This window comes from Varroa jacobsoni, unplaced genomic scaffold, assembly GCF_002532875.2.
Source record: "Varroa jacobsoni isolate VJ856 unplaced genomic scaffold, vjacob_1.0 scaffold_793, whole genome shotgun sequence".
Classification (NCBI taxonomy): Eukaryota; Metazoa; Arthropoda; class Arachnida; order Mesostigmata; family Varroidae; genus Varroa; species Varroa jacobsoni.
In genome coordinates this window covers 38,886-65,445 of record NW_019213695.1, presented here as the reverse complement: position 1 = coordinate 65,445, position 26,560 = coordinate 38,886, and the positions used below count along the sequence as shown (strand labels likewise).

Sequence of the window (26,560 nt, the reverse complement as noted above, 5' to 3'; positions counted from 1 at the left end):
GCGTAAATGAAAAAGAAAAAAACAAAAACAAAAACAAACGTATTTTGGACTATGGACGCTAAGTACACCTAGGCACACCGACGAGGCGATTACTTTACAAAGCTCTTCTTTGGATCAGATCGGCAACAAATCAATGTTTACATAATAAATATAATTATTATATATAATAATAATATTATATATATTTTAGAATTATAAATGTATATATGAATAAATAAAAGAGTAGCGATGGGCTTTTGTTTCTCACAAGGCTGGGAATGCTCTTTTCTTTTTATTGTAGGAAGGCCGCCAGATAGAATAGCCGGGCAATTGTTCTATTCAGTTACCTATTATTTTTCACACCCCAGCGCAGATAATACCTCTACTATAATGTAATACATTAGTTAAACTGGGTGCCCATCTACCAGTATCAAACTAAACAAATGTCCATTTAGTTCGTGACAAATTATACTGGCCACTAATAAATTGTGCCTACTTGTAAAGCCACTATGATCATTCGTCATCTCTGTTAAAGCCGATCAGTTGATCCTGATATAAAGGATTGAATAACGAGCAGGCGTATACGTATACGTACGCATCCCGGACCTTTTTGAAAATCGGCGAGCGCCTATATAATCAAACGCATTTCGATCACTCTATTGTCAATTCAATCAATCCTACCAGTAACACCAACAAAAAGCAGAGTACGACTTTTTCTCGCGCGGTTTGTGCAGCTTCGATAGTCGTCCCGTCCCGTTTTTTCGTTCCTCGACATCTGATTTTCCAGTATTCTGCCTCTTAAGCTGAAACGTCCAGAGGGATAAAAAGGTCCCAGAAGGAAGTCGAAACTGTATATCGTCGCTAATAAGTAAGTTATAACATCATAACAACAACGTACGGGCGGCAGTTACGATGGTCGCAACTCGGATGTAGATGGCGGCGCCCGCAGGAGCTAAAAATCTGCTTTTGAATTTTGAAATTGCAGCGCGAATTTACACAAGCGTTGTGCAGCTATCGGCACGACGCATAGGGACAACATGCTTAATTTTTAGTCCTCTACTACCATATATTCAAACATTTTCCAAGATCACAAAAACACGACGCAATTTTCTACTTATATCCTTTCACCGCCGTCCCCATTATATGTATAATACCACGCTCAAGCAGCCAAACAGTTACGTATCATACGACTGTCTAATGAGAACGCTAGTTCTCGCGGCCTTCATTACCCCACTTGTTACTTACCATTCATCTGCAGGACTTTCGGACCGTTGTTAGTTATATGATTGTAGCTATTAAAACGAGGCTTAGCCCGACCGGCAGCGTAAATTGTTTCAATGTACATTGTGATACTCTGTACATTTTTACGTGTAGCTATACAATAAATGTCCCAATATTTCAACTATGATACACATATAAAGAATAGTTGTCGTTCAAAGTAGAACCCCTATTGGGGTATCGATAGCTCGATAAACTGTAGCAGTTCTACATATATAATTGCCCACTCGATTGCACTAAAATCTGTATAGCTATCATTCTTAGTCATGGTGCTTATCTGTAATCGCAATATTGTTTTTGTCCAAACAATGTCAATTTTTTCGCATTTTATACATTGCTGACAAAAACGATATGTGGTACAACGAGTGCAAAAAACACGAAATATATATATTTATATGATATCAAATTGAAATATATACATATATACGGATTCGTACTATTCGTTCAAGTTATTCTTCTCTGAGAATTAGAACAGGTGGCCAATGTTTCGCTATAGGCTCGAAATGCGGCCGCCCATATAGCTCTAAAAGTGGTCTAAGTAATGCAACACTACGTAATGAATTTGTAAAAAGTAACTTACTTGACAATGTGACTGTGGAAGAAACGAAATTGCAGGTAGAAAAACGAACTTGCTTTTTCCCTTTGTCGCTCCGCCAAGGTTCGACCAAATGTGATGAATATGCTTAACTTCTTCGTACAGCCCATTTTTTGAAATTTGGTCAGAGAAAGAAGCCACTAACGTAACTTGCACTAAACCCCTGTGCATTTCAGGAGCCCAAAAAGTTTGATAGTGTTAAAACTTCAAACCAACGTTTCTTTGCCTGGAAAACGGGTAAAAAGAGATATTCCAGTTATTTAAAAAGATTTTTTTTTTAATAGAAAAATAATTTAAGGATGAATCCGAAAACTCCTAATGTAGTGATTAGGCCGCATTTAGAACCATACCAGATCTTTTTAGAAACTAAAAAGTTATAAATCATGCTTGTATCGTTTTGAACAGCTCTCTATCTATATTTTAGGGGGAACAATGATGGTATGACAACGAACTCATCACGCAGTTTCCTGGAGCAGATTTTCACGAAAGTCGTCAACATACCCGGTGCGAGGCATAGAAGGGAATATAATATGAAGCGAGGGGAAGTTACGTCCCATCTTAGCGTTCGTGCACACTCGCATGCATGAAGTCGCAATATGCGAGGAATAAACAATTCGGGTCCGGACGATCCCTCAACGACGATAGAACTAACATATTGGAGAAACGAAAACAGAGCGTGAAATTGCAAAAATAGTGTATTGCTCAATATGAAATGCTTTGAAAAAAGTCGCTTTGAACCCTACTAGAGGTATGGCATTTATAAAACGGCAGTAGAAACACCGCAGCAAACGCACGACGCTTCATGATGGTCCAACAGATCGGACTCTATCATTTCGATTCATCGGCGGACAGAGCTACTGGAAAACTCGTGTTTTGAAGCGCATTCACGGCCGCGGTAGTTATTCTTAGAAGCGACTGATATGGCCCGTATATTATATATTTCTCTCCAAGAGTTCAATACCGGTGCCTTCATCAACGCAAGCACGTACAATAACAAGTGCTCTTTCCAAAATAAATGGCAGCGAAGCAACTAGGAGATGTAACAGCGCGGGTCAATTCCAGAACCCAAGCAAAATTCAGCACAGATGTACTTATCTAGTTAGACACCATTGACTGCCTGCCCCAAACGAAATTCAGACTGCCGTCACTATCACTGCTAAAAGTCTCAGTAAAACGCCACGGGCTCGCCAGTGCGAAGTCTATCTGAAACGAACAATGAGTGATCTGAAAGCCCATGATTATTGAAGAAGCTTGTTAGCTATAGCATAAGAGGATAGGCCGCGCCTAAACTCGCCATTTTTAGGTTGGCCCTGCAGACATATTGGCGTCACAGCAAATCTCTATCTTTTTCAAGTAGTAGTTAATCTCAATGATACTTGAGCAAGCATAATATATCTAAGCATGTGGTATGATCGGTGGAAATAACAGTCTATAAAAACATCAAGCAAAGCGCAGTATTAAATATAAACGGTTCAATATAGCGGCCAAACGTGTTAGCAGCGACTGCTGATTTTCATATAGCTCTTTGTTATGACTGCATTGCTATTATAGGATCAAACAGGTCATAGATAGAAACGTTATAATATACCTCAAAATTTCTATCGGTCCTTTTTCTAGGGTTATTATTTTTATTCATTATTATCTGTATCGCTTGCATAGTGTTAGTGTTTACTTCAGTTAAATAAATAAGTATCTATGATACTGCACGTTGACTTTTCGAGGTGAGACAGTAATTTACCGTAAATTTTTGAAAAAATCTGCAACTTATTTCTACGGAATTAATGATTAACTATTTTTCTAACTTATAGAACTCACAAAACATGTAAGTTTTACAGGTTGCAAAACAGATTTACTATTCGAAATTTTCGAGTGAACGTCAGTTTACATACCCCTTTAAATTTGCTTTGATCATTCTTTCAGACATAATTCCGGAGCAAAAACATCGATTCCGGATAAGTTGGTTCGTTTCAATAAAAAAGCATGAGTACTTTATTTATAAGAGTTATGAATAGTACAATTTTGCTTCGCAACAGGTTTATTCCACAGGCTACAGAACATTAGCCCGCTTGTAAACGAGACCCATTCCACTTACGATTTTCCCAGACGTCAGTCATAACCCACGTGTATTGGGTCCATTTCGAAAGTTCCAGGCACTCAATAACATGAACCCCGGGGCATCACGGCGTAGCAAAGAATGTGTATCGGTGTATTTATTGAATCCTTCGTCAATTTTTCCTAGAAATACATATCTTTTTGCCTATTGTATTGGTCCGTTGATGCCCTTATCGACACTAACAATACACACACGCTCGGCATGGGCGTTACGAACGATTGGTGTTTTATCAGTTGGATGAATGAATTATTAGGTTTAATCGTTGCGGAAGAAAATAATAGACATGGGAGTAAATCTGACTGTGGATGCCCTTGTTTAGATTGTGTTAAGATCTGTGTTTGCATTCATTTCTATACTGTATATGTGCGTTTAAGAAGATTGTAGTGACGCTAAATCTTGTTTAGGTTGAAAGATAGTACACTTCCTACGCAATAGCCTTACACTCCTGGAAGGGCCATCCGAGCGGTCTATATAATTAGAAATGTGACGAATTGTGAAACGTGCCTTTTTTACGTTTTGTACTTCGCCGAAAAAGTTCCGCTAATTAGAAAAGTTCCTAACCGCTGGTTAGATATAACTATGCGGTTGAGCCAGAACCGTCCCCATTCACCTGTTGGGAATCCCATAGTTCCCATTCGTTCTTGTGACTAGTGTTGACTACGGAGCATTGTTAGAGAGTTAGAAGTAATAGTTACAGTTAGATTTCATGTAGCCCTTTCTGCGACCTCGAAGTGCTCAGGCCATGTTCTCGATGAGACCCAAAAAGGCCTCTAAAAAGAGATGTATCACTTGGTGACCAATGCTCGGTTCGGCTGCGTACCAACTTGGATAGCTGGCCGAATGTAACGGTAGAGTAATAACAGTTACGTATGTTGTCAGACACAAATACAATTATTTGGCAAAATATTATTATTGGCAATAATTATTATTACAAAAGAAAGCGCATCTCAATATACGTAGCGTGACTACCCGCTAAAAGCTATTCGTTGTCGGCAAAATGAAGTTACTTTTTTAAAAACCTGTCGTTTATGGGCTTATTTCATAGAAACAGGAAATAGCATAAAAAAGATCATTGTGACTAGATGTCTGGCGCTTGCCCTCTATGAGACTCTACATGCTAGTGAATGATATCTGCTATTAATTTGCTCCGCATACCGTCGGTACGAGCTTACAATTAGCCTTGGGCGTATAGCGAAATTTTCGTGTTCGTGTAGAGTTCGCCATTGAATCCATGCCACGTTAAGCTGATTTCTGCTTTCTTGATGGCCTGCGTACGAAGCCAAGTCTTATCTATAATACACTTATAGGCAAACTCGAATTTTCTCTATTTGTTGAAAAATCACAACCCATGTGTTCAAATTTCACTGCCGGTGTTCTTCTCTAATAAACTATTGTGTGAGCAGTGTCGCTCTCTATAAAATCTGTGTTATTGGGCCAGTGCTTTGAGGGTACACTCAAGCTGTCACTTCAGTTTAGCAAAATGTCCACTTTTTCTTCTTTCGATTAATCCGGTGGAAAGTTTTCGATGGATACTGTCGTTTTTCTTTCAGACTGCTTCGTATCTTTGCTAAAATGTTTTGTTCTTGATTTATTCCGAAATGTCTCGTTGCAAGAGTGCAAATTGAGTTTTGGCTCCCGCAACGAAGTACATTTCGTCCTAACATACCGGCTTTTTTAATCTCTTCAACTTTATTTTCCTGCTTATCGCTACGAGTGGCTCTTTTGATTTGTCGCTTATAAGGGCAACTATAGATCCATTCCCGAAGATCTGAAGAGTTTCCCCACAATGTACTTTGCCAAAAACCTTTTTAAACCGACGAAAGCGGAGGGTACTAAGCGCTTATGTCGATAGATTTATTGCACGAGATTCCGTATTGTCTGTACGTATAAACGCCTTGATAAGGGGCGTGCTTGCTGGCACTTAGATTTCAGTCGTAGAAAAGTTTCCATCTTTGCCATTTTCGTAAAAGATGAACCTTAACGTAGCATATCCAGTACCTGTTGGGATCTCGGTCATTAGTCCTATGGATACCGGAGTTAGAAGCTGATTATTCTGAAACTCCTTGGTACCCTTGTACATGGAATTGTACCAATCCATTTTATCGTTGGCTTCATGGTAAAATGTATATGTTGAATGTGTTCTAATAGCATTGTTATAGCTGTAATGGTACTAGTAGCAGGATTCGAACGACAGCAAGCCTTACTGTGCTCATGGATCGCCTCTTTTTCCTGTGTTCAGTTGTTTTGCGTATTAACAGCTTTGTTGCCGCACATACCAAAATGGCCTAATTTCAAAATGTCTAAAGAAGCTAAACTATTATTTTTCGTGCTTAACTTTGACTGGGTAGGTCTCATCTTGCTCTGCCAGGCTATGCTGTTATAGATCCCCAGTGGGATGAAAGTGATCCAGGCGTTTGGTGTAGTCCTTTGCTTTGGTTCCGTACCTAGAGTCCATGCGCAGTAGAAGTGTGCGTAAAAGATAGGCGTGACTACCATGAGCAAGTGGCTGCGCCCTCTGTTGCCATCTTAAAGTACCCTTCGGAGTATATGTACCATGTGGTCGCAGGTTACAGTCAATAGAACCTAGTCGAGTTCCTGTAGTAAATATAGGCATCCTAAACTTCGAACGTGGTATAATTGTCTCCATTTAGACGTACGCATTTCCGCTGCTGCATTTTTCTCTTTATAATTAATCGGCTACCTTTAGCGTGTATTGAAAAAGTTTCTGTAAGCAGAATTACATCAGCCTCGAAACAACTATGTGTTTTCCATGCTGAGATAAGCTTTAGGTCTCTCTTTAAGAAAATATGAACTAGGATTGCCTCTTTGTACTTGTTATAGACCGGTCTTTGTGTTGCTTCTACCTGTTCGTATTTCTTTATGTTTTAGTTTCCCGCCCTCGTAAGATCTTTATAGATGCGGTACTCACCGAATGGTGAAATGTTCGACCAAATCAACCGCTAAAAACGTTAGTCATGTGTACAACGGAATGCCCTTAATTTGATTTTGAGTGCCAATGCCGTGCAACGCTAGTTATATAAATTCTATTAGGAATTTAAATATTCTTACCAGCTACATGGTACATGAAAACTCGCTGACTTCGCGCGTATTCATTTTGCCAAAATGGTATACATAACATGGGGGTAAGTATACCAAGGTCACATTTAACAACAAGATGTGCTTTGAGATCACATGCTTTACGGCTCGGAAACGAACCGGATGGTCACGGATATTTACGTGAATCGAAAGCGAGAATCACACTAATCAATTACCGATAATTGACGCTGACCAGTTAATAGCTACGAGAGGGATTTGTGAGACAGGATTTTGTATGCAACTTGTACACGCTCGTGCAATGGTAGAGCTTAACAAACAACTTCGATTTATCGATAATTCTATGCGTGTAGTCGTCGCCACTACTTTCCTTCGGATTACATGTTCAGTGCACAATTGTGCCGACGTAATGAAGGAAACGTCTGTGCAACAGAGAGAGAGGACTGTGTTCCTCGAAAGAGCACAGCGTTTATTTTGGATTACAACCCAAATGCCGCGAACGCCAAAGACTGACGTCGCACCAGCTGGGGCACCGCTCATCAATACCACTAGCAACAAGATTGTTGTTCCACTCAGCTCGACGCCGAAAAATAGCTTTTAGAAATTAATACCTGCACCCAAATGTGCAACACAACCCGTTAGTATAAGATGCTCACGAACTTGTCGTGTGTTTTTGATATAGGAAAACACGGAAAAATTTTCAAATAGAAGGCCTTATTATTAGTGCAATTGGTTTTAACCATAGACATAAAGCAACGTAAAGCGATGTATGCAATTTCGTAGAGAATTTTTATCTAGACACAAATCTACAATTTTTATTAAATTCTACCTGAGACTATTCCAGATAATAACTTTCAAGACTACTCACATTGGTTTATAAGCTAAACAACATTTACTCGAAATGCATTCAAAAATGCAACCCTAAGCTGACTTTTTTTTCTAGCGCCTCCTAGCAATTCCAAGCGTGATTTCCAACCCTTTGAGGGTTCTATAATTGCAATGGTTAGCCTTATGAAAAACGAAAATACAAAATGGTACAGATAGAAAAGACACTACTAGACCGCATTGCGATACACGTTAATAATAGCCGTTACCAGCCATCTTATTGGCTTAAAGGTCATTATGTGCATTGTTCTGTTGCCGACTCGCCCATCGCTAAAGCGGGTTTCATAGGACTTAGTGCCGCCTGCTGGTTTAGCGACTGTCGAAGTTCGTTATACTCGGTCCGGCATATGAAAGAAAGCCGAGAGAAAACACTCAGAAGCAGCCCAACCCAGACGACGCAAGGCCACATGCGATGGCCAACCGCTGACCTTAAATAACGCTCGCAAATTTCGGCGGAATCGTTAGGGAATTTCGACCTAACGCGTCCATCTAGCATCATCGCGCTTTTAAAGCCGCTTTCCGACCCATTGCTGCTTACCGTTTCGTCCATCCCGCCCATCTTTATCGTAACTGTAACCGTAAAACTACAAAGACTACCTTTTATCAACAGAGTAATTTCTAAACGACAATGAGACGTTGCATTACCTATATAGATAAATGACTTTACAGATATATTACAGAGATGTTATTACGGAGATTTATATATAGCTAATTCGAGATTCGTACAACACAGAACGTTGCCATTATCTATCTTGTTCATGCGGAGACTGCTGACCTAAAAATCATCATCTAGAGGTGACTTAGAAATCAGAATCAAACTGGGACAATCCTGTCATCTTTTCGACTTCGCGATCACAAAGTCACTGCCACATGACCACTTCTTTTCCAGAAGTCTTGCACTGATGGGAAAAAAGTGTGGGAACGACATCGTCAACCCACTTTGCCCCGATTAAAATTGGTTTTTTGGCGTCGGTTGCCTTGCAAAGCGGAGCATATATCTGAGAAATAAGAACAGCAGCTAAATTACAGATGTCGCATGGTTAGCCCCCCTTGTAAGCCACACCGACAGCATGTTATTAGTTAATCCTCTTGCAAAGAACACATTTTCACAAAGAAAAATTGGGCGAAACGAGAATTGATCAGCGTACGACCCGATTACGATTAGCAGCTAGCCTTAGTCAACCGTACTCCTGACTCATTACTATCTACCTTCTGATCCGCCTATTGCTGATTTTGGTGTCGTCGATAAGCGAGCAAAACCCGTATAGTTGTGGAAGACAAATATGCATAGATAAAGCGAGCTCATAAACTGCCAAAATATTGGCCTTTACCAATATAGAAATATTTTTAGCAACATCGTTACATACGTGAATCGCACGTAGCAGTGTAGTCAATGCGTGATCAAGAAAGGGTACAATTGCATTTCGTCTGTAGAGATGATTTTCAAGATTCGAAAACTTAGTTGATCTAAAAGAAAGTGAGTACGATACGTGGTACGCGTGATTACCGCGCGTGTTTCCCCAACGTTCCGACGACTAATTTCAGACACAGATGCACAAAAACAAAATCCAGCGATTAAAATCGGCTTCAAAGATGGTTGCTGTGCTTCCGCTAAAATTTCCGCTATGCTGTTATGTTGTTTTACTTACTGTTATCTTGTACAAGAGCGCACGGCTATGCTTTGACCGTGTTTCTGCACTGTACAAAAAGAATTTCTTTTCAGAACTAAGGCTGTTTGCGTCTACAAGGCAATTACTTAGGTTATGGGTCTGACCCTCAAAGGAAAAGACAGTGAGAATGTGAAGACTCTACGTACTGATAAGCTACTGGTGTTACAAAGGCCATATGGTAATGTAGGAAACCATATCTGTCGACAATACAAAACTGCGCTACCAAGTTGGTCGAAATCAGTAGTCACAATAAGGTTTGTTTTTTCGACCGTGCTGAGCGTTCGCCACAATGGGAGTTTCTGTGCATATTACTCTTTACCTAATAGCCTCCTCAGGCTATTACAGTGACTTTCTTCCCAAAATGTAGTTTAGCGTTACATTAGAAGTACCAGGCCGCTGGTGGGAGACTGGGAATGTATCGGCTACCGGCTAGGACTTGTTTTCATTTTGAGGCTTTTTCTGGGACAAGTGTGCAGCTTGTCGTCCAGGCCTAAGCTGAAGGTATTGCCTGTCTGTATGTGTTTCTTATGGGTCTAGGCCAACCAAAGCCGTAATGGTCCTTGAAGACGTGCGGAAGTCCATGAACGAAGTGGCTTTCCCCTAACAAATTGACCTTCTGTATGTTAATATTGAAATCCATACCCCCTCGGTTGAAACGCACCACTAACAAGATACCTAACGTTTTTTCCTAACCAGAAATTATGCTAAAAGAAAAAAAGACTATGCACCTCTACTCGAACGCTTTAGTCTCTCAATCGTAATTAATAAAAAAAAAATAAATTTTCCTTGCTTCAGTTTAAAAGTCAAGCTAAGCTATGACGATGACAGAGTGACGAACATCGGAGATATCGATAATTGTATCTAGAGAGAACTTGCTACTACGAGAATAGATGAGGGAACCTGTTCGGCTTGCATGAGATTGTAGTGTTGACCGTTGTCCGAATAAGGGGAGCATTGAATTTATGATCCGTTATTAAACTCCAGTCAGGATAACTATGTAAGCTGATTGCTTATAGCAGTTCCTCTCTAATTATTCGTAAGGCTGTTCCATAACAGACTTCAAAAATGCGCGATGACGGAGTTACGGAATTGGTTTGCAAAGACGTAACATCTCTAGCCATCCAATCCATTACGGTTGTAAGCATCAGAGCTAGAGCTGCACAACAGTAGTGCAATCTTCCATATATTATAATCTTTACACTAAGTTAATTTCGTAGAACTTACTTCGGGGATACCGAAAACAACGAGGCAGTTTTGAATTAAAATTGAGCCTTAGATTATCAGGTACAACAATGAAAATACGAAAAAAAAATCTGTTTCGAACACTAATTAGAGCTTGCAAAAGCTTTTTTTTCTGCCATACCGATAGACAGAGTCGATAGATAATACGGTAGCTAGAGATTGGGGTGGTACATTGGGGTCGATCGAATCGATCAACACTAACCCAGATATATTCCTAGAACATTATAATTTATGCAAAATATGTGATAGAAGTAATGATCTAGCTATGTTAGCATACAGAGTCAGGTAGCTATCGTCGCACGGATGAGAGATCTAATTAGAAAGTTAGCTGCTTGTTTTTGCAGTGAACGTAGAAAATGAGCGAGAAGATTTGTTTGTTGTGCTAGACTTTGCTTGTTAGAAATTGGCTGAGTCGCGTAAGGTACTAATCTAGCTACACATGCATGCACACACATACATACATACGTATATATACATGCACAGAGGTGAGGTTTCGAAAAGGCGGCCGCTTCTGCATTCGGCTTGCCCCGTTTTGGACCAATGCCTTTTCAGTGCTTCGTTTTTTGCACGTAACGACCCTCTTATTGTCACCGAACGAAAGCATTTGCGATTATTCCAAAGAAATTTAATAGCAAAAAAATGCCCATTCATCGTTTAGCAATTTAACCATATTAGAACAGTTGAATCCGTCTAACCCAAACTACTTATAACAGGAAAATGTCAAAAAGACGATGAGTACCGCAACGTAACCCTGTTTAAAAGTAAAAAACTTATATTGAAAAAGAGTAAAAAATATTCAAATACAAAGGTTGGCTAGTTTATCATTAGTCCACAATAGGTCCTGTTATGAATCCTAAAAATGCAATTAAAATTAATTTCGGTGACGTTTGTACAGTATAACGTTTGACACGTTCTGGACGTATTGTATTCAAATGAATTAATTTAAAAAACTTGGTAATCGCCAATATTTTATCCAGGAAAATTGTACTATATAGGTTAAACGCAAGCACAAATTACACTAATTCAAAACGCAGCCTAACTATTATATATTGATTCGATGTATTCAATATAAACCAGCTTCGACATGTATATGTAAACTTTCCTACCGAGTTTAGTAGAATTTGGTAGGAATTTTTGCCCGAGCAGATTTGCAGCCTCTTCGTCCAGAGGCTTTTTTTCACACATTACGCTTTCTACATTTACGCCATCGCCATTGTAAACATCTTCCGTGACAAAGTAAAAATACATTTCAATTAAAATAGGTTACCCAGTAAGCTACGAAACTCGGCGTCTAATTACGATTGATGCCGGCCTCCCTGTATGGGGATAGACCGCTTAAATCATGCCATTGGTATTTTTTAAATTATTATATTATAGAAATTGCAGTTACGTTATTCTCTTGCTATTTAGCTTTGTAAACGTTTACTCTATGGGCTTTGTGCGAAAGTCTATAGGAGAAGCCTTTCTGGGCTATAGCGAAAGCCACACGAACGACTCAATAGAATGAAACGATCCATGGGAGTCAAAAAACCAAAATGAGGCTATCGTATAACTGCTTGGAAACATTTCGAGCTTTGATTTTCATCATTCAGCCGCTTTCATTGATATGGAAAAACAAAAAGAAAAAAAAAAGATGTGTAACTTCACCACCTGCGCACCGCTAATCGTTCATCGGAAATACTTCCCGGATTACGTGTGCGTGTAGTCATGAAACAAATCCGTAATGAAATAGAAATGATTAACGCTAAATACGTTCTCCGAGTATCACTTTCCCATCTAATGGCCGAACTCAGCCGACCAGGATTATAACTGCCGCTGACTTTCTGCATGACTTTGCAGTTACCTACGGGACAAGGCCAACGTTAGGCCGAGCATTCTCTACTTGGCTCATGCATGAGACCGATCAAAGGGTGAACATTGACTTGGCAATCGTGCAGTCATATAAAAATAGATAGCGAAGCCAACGGCCAAGTCAAACGGTCACACCAGCCGCTTCTTATGGCCTCCTCATATTGTTTAACAGTAGCGACTATATCATATGATTGCAATTGAATGAGCCTTACTTATAAACCCTAGTAACCGATCAGCGACAGGAGCACCTCGTTTGACTTAGATAGAATCTAAATCATTATTATTATCAAGAAATTTATAAAGATTACTGCTCTGGTCCAAATCCGTATGTCTCAAGGTCGATTCGTCAGCGTTCTTGTTCCCATTTAAATAAAAAAAAACGTAAATTATACGAGCAGTGTATATGTGTACGCGCATTTCCTTCAAACCTCAGTGTTCTCAAGATAAGCAAATAAAACAATTCTGAATTTGAGTAATAAAACAGATGGTGTGTAAAGCACTAAGCATTTTATAACTAAAAAAATGTAGATGGAGACTCGAGCATTGTACGTTTTCACCCATGCCCGGCCAACAAATACGATCGTTGTGAACCCACACCGGATTGCCTTTCTCTGCCCGTTTGAACTGGCCGTTTGTATATCAACAGCTAATTTAAAGTGGGTAAATTCTGAAGGGATTTTAGAACTATTAAGACATTACGCGCTTGCTCTTTACTTCAAATCAGTATTCATATTATTGCCTAATTTTATTTTTTCGACGACGTTGTTTTTTAAATAGGGCATCCAAAAATCATACATAATCGGACTATTACGGATCTGTTCTACTGGCGTGAACGTACTCATATGGCATGTTATAACCATTTGTCTTAGGATTCGGCTTCTTTGCGCCGCTTCCGAGTGCCATGGAAGCCTGGTGCGGATCAGAGATTTGATGTGGCGGCGCACCACGAAGCCCAACGCGTAACTATTCTTCTACCCATATTAGCATTTCGTTCTTTTTTTTTTTCACGCGGACACTAACTTACCGTGAGACAGACTACGGTAATTTTGCGATGGCGGCACAGTTAGCGAAGCTCATATATTATTTTGACTCATTATGAAATGGAATGGAAACAGGCGCCCAGTAATACTGGGGTGCTTTTCGCTTTCTCTCATGCCTACGTCCCACAAGTCAGCGCTAACGGCCAGTGCACAGCTCACTTGCTTCGTTAGTCAGAGTCAGCCGTTCACTATTAAGGCATGTACTAATAACATTCCTTGGCTTCGTCTCGTCCGCGTTTGTGTTTCCACCGAATTCATTAAAACTTTTCAAATTCTACCAAACATAGCTCAGGCTTTATTCGTTCTACCGGTGGCTCTCGGTATTGCTGCGTACACGACTAATTTCATGAAAACTATTCTTCTCACAGCGAACTCGTAACAACCGACTATAACGCCGTTGTTTATTGACTGGCTTCATCGTTAGGACGTCCTGCTTCGGCCGGTCGCGTGTTTTCCGCGACTGTTTTTCCCCCATCTTTGTTCAGGAACTGACGCAAGCCAAACAGAACATTTAGCATAGGAACGTGATCGGGTGGTATCATGGATAACAAAAAAATAATAACCGGATGCAAGGAATAAACAAGGAGGTCGCGTTTTCTTAGCCATATATAATGGATTATATTGATCTAACAAAAAAAGTACTGACCGTTTTTCTAGTTGGATGCCTTTTGAGTCACATACCCCCAAATCATACGAGTCACGTCAGGTCGGCATTCGTGTTATTTAAAATCTGAGATTTGGTGGTAAAGAGTGCTGTTTTTGTCTGTTCTCTTGAAATATTTCTATATTAAAGTTGTTATTGTGCTAACCTCTATTCAGACTTAAAATAAAAACAAGGGAAAATTCCATAAGAACTCGCTGTATTTTACAATTAAGACAAAATGGTTATTAGGAAAATAAAATATTTCTAAAGTTAGATTTTCGAAAATAAAATTATCTCAAGGAAGAAAAGTCTGTAAGCGAACGGTTAGCTAATAATAAAATTATGTTATTCAGGTCCATAAAAAAAGTTCCGCTGTTTGTGATTAAGGCGCATTGTTAGAAGAAAAGTTACTGCCAAGCTTGAGCACGATGGATGCGTGAGTAGGCACCGTATTGCCATCCGTTACCAACCAGTTTTCAACCCAAGGAAGTTGGCTCCCAAAAGAAGTTCGAAATTTAAATACCGCACCAACTGACGAGAAGGAATTGCTCGATCATCGATGAATCTCTACAGAAAGGCAAAACAATCAAATCGCAAATGATAAAAAGTGGTACAAATAAAATAATATGCTTCAAAACCCAGGGAAGGTTATGCCTATGTTTAGTAGGATTTATAAGGAATCGTGCATTATGAATTGCTGCCACTTAAAAAACAACAATTATTTTTTCTGCTATCGACAGTTACCACGATTATAATAAGCGGTCAAAAAAGTCGAACGGAGCTTGCGCATACACATACATACTCAGCTGTCCGGCAAAAATTGAAAGAACGCGAACTGGAATTTCTAATGTACTTGCTATATAGCCCAAATCTTGTATCATTAAACCTGTTTCGGTCTTTATAATACCCTCTAGATAATGTTTCAATAAAAAAGTGTGAAAATCTTTTTTGCCAAGACATTATGGTGTCATTATAGAAATGGTGAAGGATCATTGACTAAAGTGACGCATATTTAGTATTTTAGGCTATCAAAAATACTTGCTTTAATTTTGTATAAAAGCGGTCAATACATTTTCAACAGCCTAGAATGGATGTCGTAGAGAAGCAAACTTGAAAGGGGTATCTGGGCTTCGACCCCACTAACTACGATACGTAAGAGAGTATACATCTGTCGATATGCTCACTCACGTAATTATAGAGCTTTTTCAAGAAAAAAATAAAAACGTGATCATTTTTCTTCGTTAAATGACATTAGAATGGTGTCTCTGGTTTCCTTCGTCTAAGCGACCTTGGATAATTAATTTATTATTATTTAGAGCATGTTTAAACCTTGCGGTTTTGTAGGATTTAAATAAATACCTAATGTCTGTTATTATACTGAGCAGAATGCGTAAAATGCCTTTTCGCGTGGCTGTTGAAATCATATGTGCGACCAAATGAGCTTTTTAGCGAAATCTCTATGGCGCGCATAGCTTCTACTACCGGTAGAGGCGTCTCAATGCAATCCCCACAAAACGCAATTTTTATAACCCACTATTTTTTTGAATATGCAACAGCTTCAGCAAACAGGAAAAGCATCCATCGCTTCTGAAGTCGGACGAAATCAGGGTTTCGCAAACATTTTTTTAAGTAATGTCAACAAGTCGGTTTATCTGAGGTGAAAGCTACGTAGTGAACCTGCACGTTCAAACGACAAACGGAACAAAGTTTCATGAATTCATAGCTACATGTAAATAGAATTCAGCGTGGTTTAGCCTGGCATGCGGGAAACTTAGGAAAATTTCAAAAAAAACATATGTCGTTCAAGGTGTACCGGAAAAACGTCTACAAATGGAAGCGCAGACTACAAAAATAAAGCATGCTTGTTCGACCATATCGTGTTGTGCAAGCATCTACGAATATTATAGGACTCTCAATGTATTAACACAATCCTGAAAAGATATCCTCAGCGAGTAAGAAGAGTTAGCAGCAGCGTGTTAATCTAGTAAGTGTCCCCGTGGCGAGCTCGTGATCATGCAGTGAGCACTTGGAAGACGTCCTGTATGTACTACCATGTTTAGCAAACCTGTATAATGGATGCATTCATAGTGGTTGCATCCGCCCTGGTTGGAGTAAAGCTTTAAAGATAAAACGAAGCCAACGATGTTCATCTTCTGGAGAGATATTATTAATAAAAGGACACATTAAAAACATATTACCTCAAGGTCATCGAGAGACTTGAAAGAGTATCTTAAATGAGCAGTATGGTTTCAGGATCGGCCGCTTATCATCTGCCCGATTGCTTGATGTTAATTGACTAAATACGGCCTGCTATGCAAGGTCAGGCGTTTCTATATGAAGGTATTTAATGTTATTCGAGCTTCGGTTCTGCTTCAAGAGGTGGAATACGGCTGAAACTTATTCGGGACGCGCTATTTCATCGTTGCAATCCTTTGCTGCAAAAACTCGAGTTCGATGAATGTTATTGAATATGAGGCCTTTCTACAAGCAGCAGAGCGTGCTCAGGAAGATAACCTGGGTTGAATACTCTTATATTGGCAGAGACTTCGGCTTATATAGGTTAACGATGTTTAAATAAATCGATGCCGATAACGTTGTCATATTCTCCTAAAACATCTAGGCTTCAGAGACAACAAGCGGTCGCTAAGTTGCTACCTTATTAGCATTAGTTAGGCCCTGAGATTAGGCTAGAATAAACGACATCAATAAAGTCCTATCGAAGAGATCGTATTGGTGTCATAGATAATCTGCAACTTTACCCAGTTGATCTATAAATGTATAAGGAATTTCGAATCACTTCTGTTTAATAATTAGTACGATATTATTGCACCAATTAACAAATGGTCCTTCAAGAAGGTAGAGGATGTTTTCGTGGCAGTGTCTGAAATTCCCCCTTTCCTTTGATTCAACTTTCAGCCTCATATAGTGAATAAATAATCTGGTATAATTTCTAACAAATCAAGTTTATAATCTGGACGGAATAAAGCCCGTGTACTGTAAGCGGCTTCTGCATTTACGCATGTTACGATGTTACAGGACGAGGTATCTCCTCAGCTTACGCCATTCAAGTCATAGGATACGATGGCTAACATAGATCCAACTTTCCACGAAACTAAGGCTATAACGTATAGTATCGGAAGAAACTCATACCGCACAAATCTCTACGCTATCACCCGTTTCGCCGTTTATGAATTTCATTGCGACATACATCGGACTGCGCGTGCAGGATAACACGTGCTAGGCTATTTTCGCCACCAAATCATATTTGATTTCCTCTTAATATTATGCGCTGTAGCATTAAGGAAGGATATTTCACAGAAAAGCAATATGAAAAAATAGACCAGACAAAAATAATCTATTTGGTCTGTCACAAAGGACCACGTTTGTTCAAAGGGTCGAAGCAGACAAAGTGTCGAATACTATCTGCGTTGCTTATTTAACTACTATATATACATAATTAGAGCATTGGTAAGGCTACATTGGCCACTAACGATTTTGTGCGAACGAATCGGATTTTCAATATAGCTAATAAGAAAATTATATAGAAAAGGTTATGATTAAGGTCAAGGAAGATGCTACAGTCCTGATGCGTAATGTAAAGCTGAGTACCGAATGACTGACGTACGCAAAGGTGAGTTACGTTGCGTTTGAAGGGTGAAGGTCTAAAAACAACTTAACCATACTGAAGTCTGCAAAACATTCATAACTTCAAAATAATTATCTAACTATGGTAAATTTTAATCCATGATCTTGATTATCCACGACGGAAAGCATATGTCAACAATACCGTTTTGTTGCTTGAACGATGCGTTATGCCGATAGAGTCATCGATACATTTCTATCAACCTGCAACACGACGTTGACAGCTACGACGTGTGAAATTAATTTGTAAGCTTAGCTGAATCTTCGGGAATTTTCTCATTGAATAGCTTCGACGGTATCCGATACCATTGCAACAATTTATGATGCATTTGTGTGTGTGTGTGTGTGTATGTATATCTAAAAAAAAATCAGAAAGTTGAACTGTATTATAATTTGAAATCAACGTATACTTGCTAGAGAAAAGTAATGGATCATCTAGTTTTACCTTCCCCTGTGTGTGTACATGTATATATATATGTGACTGAAATATTGTCGAATGAATTGGACCGAGGCAACTTCTTCATTCGCTCAAATCTTTTTTTACTTTCGTTACATTCCAACTCGCCTCATTGAATCTTGTTTCCGAAAAGCTTTCCTTAGGGTGACAGACGTACACTATTCTTCCGTGATCTCTTTGACGGTAGATCGCTCGGCTCTGGCACGGTAGGAAGTACCGGTTCTGTTTTGGTCCTGCTTCCCCTCTGACAGGGTTTCCTTTTTGCTTTTATTAGTCGTTACTGTGGCTTTTTTTTTCTGTCCCTTCATCGTCTTGGCGTTTAGTTGAGGTACCGGCTCGCTAGCCAACTAGACATTAGACCACTTAGTCAACCCTTAACTAGGAGTTACACTGCCTATCCAAATCCTCAGCTAGATTCCATGATCTCTCTTCCACACGAGCACTACTGTGCCTTTTCCATCTCCCACCGCCGTCCTGTTCACTATGTGGGATTTCCTTGGCGATCAGGCGGAACCAATCGCTACCCAACTACCCCCCGGTTCTTGCTTCCCGAATGGCCATAAACTGTCCAACCTTAAGGCATCATACCCTACTGTTCTACGGTATAGTCTAGATCGAGAACACAAATGCGAAAAAGCGAACGGAATAATGAGAGTAGATAGTATTAGGATGATAAATCGGATGGTAGGGGGCGACTTGCCTCAGACGCCTTTCGTCGCTAGTCGACCACCCCGCGGCCATAACATCTTCCTGTAGATCGCACCGTTAATGTACAATAGATGAGAGACGCCATGTTTTCCAGTCACGCGTTGACGTAGCCTGTCAAGACTTCAGGCGGCAGCACCTCGAGTTACGCCAGGTCGTATCGTGCGCCGCAGCTTCCCAGAAGGTTGAATAATCGACGTAATTCTCTTTTCGCTACCCTTGTTACCGCAAGCAGCAGTGGCGTAGCAACAAAAACAGTTTTTAATATACAGTGAAGGGCGACGTCTTAGCGGTCAGCGAGCTACCACCGGCTATCTTACAGGGTAGAGCTAGAAATGTTATGTTTAGCGAACGAACGGAACCACTAGCCGATTGCTCACATTATCCGATTTATTATACATTTATTATTTTCAATTTTAAGAAGTAGTTTACACGTTTTCGATCGGATATAATAGACACATAGGAAAAATAGATAAAGCAAATAGGCTCTGGAAGAACGTGGTTCAGTTTTACATAGATGTATATAGATGATTGAATGGAACCGCCAAGGTTCCATTCAAAGGGCTTCTAAACGACGAGAAATTCTAAATAAATTTATAATTAGACAAATTAGAATTTTAATTCTTTCCAACGCGTTTCCTCCGAAGATATCGCTGTTAACGGTGTTTTCAAGTCGTTGTTCGGTTGATCACCGACTGGAAATTGATTTTTTCCGCTGTTTTCAGCCAGACGTTCTCCACTGCATGCTTTTACCTGGCATGTTATATCTAGAGTGGGAAAAATTTGCACCTAACTCACTCTGCAACACTATTTATTCATCCATATCCTCACAGGGAGCATAGTTCGTTTTCTATATAAACGGCTCGCGCAGCCATGTTGTGTAGGGCGTCTGAAACTAACGGCGTACACGGTACATAGTAAACGAACGGAATGGTGTTAACAATTTAAAAGAACCAAACAATTTTATGACGCTCCATCAGATCAATAGGACCGTTTACTGATTCACACAGATGTCCGCAGTAATGGTATAGAGGGTGGGTCTATTGCACGCGTCCCATTCTAGTTAAACTGGCCTATTGAGGGCAGACCCTCCGTTTAAACAACGAAGCGTACGGGCCGGTCATAACAATCGTCTCCGTGACTAACAGTGGACGTGTGCCTATAGTTGTCTTGCAGCCCCAATCTGTCTGCAGCCTGAAGAGCTTTTCGCGTCTGTCTCTAACCGCCACTGGCCATCCAATGATATCATAGTGAAAAGGGCACATTTGCTTGAAATTGCCGATTCCCTAGAAACATCCGAGAAAATAACTTGTTCGCTCGAAATATTGAAATACACAGTGCAAAACGAATTGATCGGTCTGTATGATTACGACTCTGCATGCTGCCAGAACCACTTATCCGTCACTTGATCCGTTCCTAGTAACAGCAAGAGTAGTGGAACTTTTTTTATTTGCATCGATGCTGGAAATACTGCTTATTGGTACCGTGTTGGCATGTTTCGCTAACACAAAAATGTTAATATAACAAAAATTCGCCCATATATATATTATAGGCGCTATTCTCAATTGGTCTGTTCGTTCAGATTAACCCAACACCTGAAGCCGAGCCCGCTGGCCTGATTGGCACACAGGTGGTTCTGGTGGCCACTAATCAGAGAAGGCTAACTCTAGCTATAGGTAGCGCGAAGGCGGAAACTAGGTCACGCCATGGGCCTGATCTGTTTTGGCCCATGCTCTGTCGACAGCTGCCGAAGCCAGCGTATGATGTGACCAGTTCCCCGGAACTGTGCTTGCAGTGTGGACGCGGAAAAATTGTGACAACGAAATATCGCACCGATGACGCGTCACGGATATCTAAATCAAAGATGGCTACCCATAAGGAGACATTACAAGATCAAGATGCAGACTGACCTGTAATTATTTAGAAAGCACTAGCGTTGCATCAGGCAGCCAGCCTACGAATGGATACGCGATATGCGTCGCGCGCCTTTAGTACCTACAACAAAACAGCACTTCTATTACTACTACGAGACGTCTGTAAATAGAGTAAGCTAACGGATGCCATATATAACGGACAACGGTCAATGTTTCAGTAGCACGATACCGATGCGCGTATTAGCTTTGTATCACAGTCTGCACACATACGAATGCGTAGACGTACCGTACAATAATATTACGTATAGGTATAATAATTACTATGGATCTCTAGCTGGAATGGGTCGACCTTTTACCACAATTGCATCATCAGCATGATCAGTATTTAGCAAGAAAAAAAAATGGCAAGGCGTACTGTATCATGTACAGTATACTAATATATACAAGTAGTTATAGGTACGTGTAATCAGTAACTAAAAAGGAAAAACACGGTAAATAAGTTACGCACGTAGCGGCCACTTCAGAATAAGCCAATGGTGTTGAGTAATCAGCCGCATACAATGTACGTATGTGGTTACAAGCTATAGGCATTGCGTATTTTCCTCAGTAAACTATAAAGCAGGTGAACGCCAATAGATATTTCGCCGTCACGCTATTACCATATGCCTCGCCTTTAACGTAAGCCAGATACATCTAACTGTGATCCGTGAATAACATTCTAAGGTAGAATGGACAACTGATGCGCGCGTCCTCGGCGTTTGGAAGGCATTAGATCGTATTTGTGGATTCATTTTACCGTAATTATTGATCTGGCTGCCAGTTACGCGAAGGTAATCTGAATATATATTGGTAGATCACAGACAAAATAGAGTTTTTTTACTTGCGTTTGTTCCGCATTTCATACCACATATTATACGTATCTGCTAAGCACGCCTTTTGCCCGTCACAGAATGTTTAGAAGGTCGCACAGTCTTGTCGGAACTTGATCAACATTTAAATTATACCGTGACTGCTATCTAAATGCAATTTTGCAGAAATGGCATGAGTAAAACGTTTTTACATAAGGAAAAAACGTCCACAATGGAGACCGCTTATATTCTATTGACATGTAGACCTCCTAAAATCGGGGAAGGGTGAAGAAGCTAAGGTGTACCCCCCTGTTCACAAATCATACGGAAAACGGTTTTAAAAATGATGCCCCCAGCCAATGAGACGAAATTTTATAGAATCCTGACGCGAAACTATAAAATGTTTCGTAGAAGAAAAAATGCAGCTTACGTCAGCCAAAAGGACACATGTGGAAAATACGTGGCTATGAAGTTGAGCCCTCACATGGCCAGTAGCCATGTTTTGGAAGTACTAAGGGCTTTAAAAGTTGGCTGAAATCTTCAATGGTTAATGCGACTTCAATTGAAATTCAATGTGCTGTAACGTATGTTTTTTTTCGCTTTTTTTATATTGTAACATTTGATTTTTTGCTTTGAATAAAAAGCCACCTTTTAATAGAACGAAAAATTAGAATAGATTTCACCTATGTTTGCTCTAGCAATCGTCAAACTTAGATATATTTGCCTTTATACTTCGCAGCTCCCTGACAGCGGTCGGTAGTAAGTAAGAAGTTGATTTAGAATAAGCAGCTATGACAACAGGTTCATTTAATGAATGCGTCATTAAGAAATGATGTATCTCGAACCACAGGATCTGGTCGCTAAAAATGTTTCCGAGGCGGCGATTTAATCAGGCAATCTCTATAAGTGGCATCGGGTGATGGTAAAAACTTACTAATCTCGCGTTTGCTCCAGAGTGCATTAGCAATTAGGAAAATTTCGAATATAAGCATTGATGTTCGTTGGGGGCAACTTTGACCCGTACCTATTCTAGCTGCGGTGACGAAAAGCACTGGCGAAAATATTCTACCGCATCTCTGTAACGTGGTAAGATTGTTTGCAATGTCAACGTTTCGCTTAAACTGATAAACTTAAGTTAAAAAATCAATCACTAAACACGTCGTCTAGTAAGTCTTCAGCGTTCAATTCAATGAAGAACTTGCACGATCATTTCCACTGATTTAATTTGGGCATCTATATAAATGTAGCACCCAACGTCGAGAGGGTTTTTCAATAGTATTCTAAGTCAGTAAAGCTTATGAACATACCGGAATCTTCCTGGTTCTTCGCCTTTTCAAATAGTGATCTTTACGTGTTTTCGGTTCTCATAGTTACCGTTTTCTGCTATTACTACACTGCTATGGTTTACCGATAAGTTTGCAAATACTTTTTTGTGTGAAACCATTACTACGATTGGTACATTAGTTCCCTTGTTTCTATACGGCACTCTACTACTCTACTTCGTACCCTTTTTCTTACTGCCTGGCAACATTTATTTACTTTTGAAGCAAATAAAGTCTATGCATAAACAGTTAAGGGGCATCGACGGCCTGTTGCTGCAACTTGTAAGCTGGCAAGACTTCTTTCCGTCTGCGGTTTGAGAGCATCATTTACATTGCATTCTTTTTACTACCGTATGTACATGGTCGGAGCGCTTCGGCTTAATACAAATGCTTTAAGTGTGCTATTTCTCAGTTCGACTCTATGGGCCGTGATGTTTCAGCATAAAAACCTAGGCAGAGTCTAGGTTCTCGGCTGTTATTAGTAGTCATATTTTTACATTTTTCGACACAGCCTACAATACTTCTAGATTTTTCGCCGACCTGTTTAGTCTGATCGGGTAAAAGCACCATTACTTTTTTTCTAGCAAACAACTGACTGAAAGTACGTGCGATAGCAGAGACATCCCGTATTTTGCCTAAACTTAATTTGTTGTTTTTTTTTTTTATTTTTCTCATGGAGGTCATATGTATTTTTTTTAGCCTAATTTTCTATGATGTAATGACTTATTTTTTGCGAATCTAAAACCTTTTTTTCGCAGTTTTTCTTTGCAGTCGGCTAAAAACACGAACGCAGTGGCAGTATGCGATAGGCTCAAAATTTTACTAGTCTCCCCAAAGGACAAAACACAGATGTAGACATAAATTAGTAAGGGAAACTATCATACGACAGAACGAATATAATAAGAATAAGAATCTGAGCATGTCGGGCTAACTCCTTTACAAGAATGTTGTCTGAAGAATAATTTCTTCACACATCTTGCGACTAATACACTATCTGTATGTGCAGTCAAATTGAAATGAACCAAACAACTATAATAAGCTTTTAGCTCAAGTATTTACTGAATATCTTCCCGACACTCCACTTTCGTACTATTGATGCTGTTTTTGCTAGAAGCAAAACGAGCAGAATACGGTCAAAAGCATTAGTAGGTACATACGATACCGTTTTCAGTACGCAGAATTTGTGCAAAAAATGAAAACGATATTTGAGCGCTGTTATCTCAGTGAGGATCGATGTAAACATTGGAGTCAAGTCGTATGACCATTTTCTCGAAGGAAAACACGGGCGTCAGTTTAGGGTTAATGATCAAAGAACGCTTCATATGAAAACCCGAAAGGAAGTTCTGAAAACCACTATATCTGCTTGAGCATCAACGCCCAATGTTGATATGATGCGTAGCCCATTGAACTGAGGCGGTCGCCCGTCCTGACCGCGTAAGAATTCTCTATTGATACGCGGAAGAGCCTAAACATTAATAAGAGTCGGTGTCCTGCTGGAAGGCACATTAGCTAGCGTGTTGGGTTCACTCGTTCTCTTAGTCATTTCCTGTAAGGGCTATCCTGGACCTTTTATATCAGTGATTTTTTTAGCACTGGTCGTTGTCTGCTAGGTGACACGGTAAAAGCTATCGACGGGCCGGACGAAAGGCTCATTCACAATCTATTATGCATACTAGAATATCAAAACGTCTGCCATTTACGCGAGTCGTATTGCAACCATATACATGACCCAAGCCCTGAATGTCGTACATATATATATGTACGCTTGCTGGCAATTGATTCGCAAGAATTGTAGCTATAGAAGGTACGATGAAGCTAATATCCCTCTCATTCTATAAACATAATTGGTTAAATTCAAAGGTATTGAGTTTTTTCGATAATAGAGCTAATCAAGTTTATATATACATGAACCCCTTTTCATACTTTAACCATTTTTCAAGAATGTTTATGCTGCAAATTTCAGCTAGATATTTTATCAGATAATCGTATCCATAATAAGAAGTAATAGATATATATATAATGCAAAAGGAGCAAAACATTGAATTTTCGTGCTGTCTATCACCCTTTATGTGCATCATCCTGTCCCCTGCAAAGGTATGTGTTACCAATACATATAAAACACAGCGCCATGGAACTTTCGTTATTATGTAAACTAAACTAATTGGTTACGGATAAGGAATCGGTGTTTGATTCGTGATCGGCACTTCATTTTTACCTTCGGTCGTTTACAATTTATTCTGAAGGTGCGAATTCTTACAAAATGATGCTTTATGGACATCGTTCGCTCCTGCCGTGCGCATTCTCCATTGTTTCTTGTTATATTGCATCCCGTGCGTTCCATGGCGAATCTGCAGTTAGGACTTCCCGACTGAAATCATATTGCGTTGATCTTGTGTAAGAATAGAAAAAAATTCATTTGTCGTTCCCGAAAATCAAACACGAATTTTGACAACAAACGTTGGTGAAAGCTGACATCCACGTGTACGCGTTTGATACGTACCATTTTTCATAGCGATTTCGCACGACGCACCCGACGGCGGTCTCTCAGCAACAGTACAAAATACGTGTTTGTATTTATGCGACGCCGCTACAAGAGAAGCAGCTGTTTCATGAGACCTACGTGCTTACAACACTGACATCAAACATGCCGAAACATGTGTTTGTTTTTCTATGGAAAAACAACAAGCAAAAACGCAATTATTATAATGAACTGTATGCCGACGCATATATATCATCTCAGCAGCTTTAACGACATTGGAAGCAATATCAAAAGGCGATCCTGAAAATGTATGCAACTAAATTGTAGTTCAGGATCAGCCAAGGCAATTTTACTTGGCCCTAGACAAGCAACTGCTACGATTATATAGCAGTTATATAATATATACACGATTCGAATCCAACAAGATCTACCTGAACTATTTGCCCCTACGGATTGTCAGAGAATATTAAATAACTTCCAGGAGACTAATTAATGATTTCCATGCCAACTTTTATGTGGCCTTACATTCTAGGTATGGCACCGTACATAAAAACAAGAGATGACCAACTAGAAAAATGATAGATGACTAGCTAGCTATAAACAGGGTCTGGTTGTAAGCCTCAGCAAGAATATTTCCAGTGTTTAGTCGTACGAAGGGTCTCCCATATCTGTTAGGCATTTATGTGGGTCGGCAGCAGCAGCTTTCATAAACGTAAGATCGACGTTTCTGTTAGCTTCTTTTCGGGGTCATTGTTTATTACAACTGGCGTTGCTCCCTCTCATTTCATATTTTCCTGCCCTTCCCGCGCCTTTCTCATTGGTTGTAAATGGCCAACAATGCACCTGGCGACAATACAGATTTGCGATTCTGGAATGATGGCCA

The 26,560-nt window shown here is 39.8% G+C and overlaps 1 long non-coding RNA gene across 2 annotated transcripts; it reads right to left on the bottom strand.

Moving 5' to 3' along the window:
- Positions 1-247: 247 nt before the first annotated feature.
- On the bottom strand, positions 248-26,560 carry LOC111263851 (uncharacterized). 2 transcript variants are annotated; one of them, XR_015312460.1, is made up of 4 exons: positions 25,699-26,560; positions 25,456-25,566; positions 1,838-2,078; positions 248-782 (listed from the first exon to the last, which is right to left on the bottom strand). It is a non-coding gene; the product is annotated as an uncharacterized LOC111263851 (long non-coding RNA). The 2 variants fall into 2 exon arrangements; XR_002682505.2 differs by lacking the exons at positions 25,456-25,566; positions 25,699-26,560 and adding an exon at positions 2,354-2,729.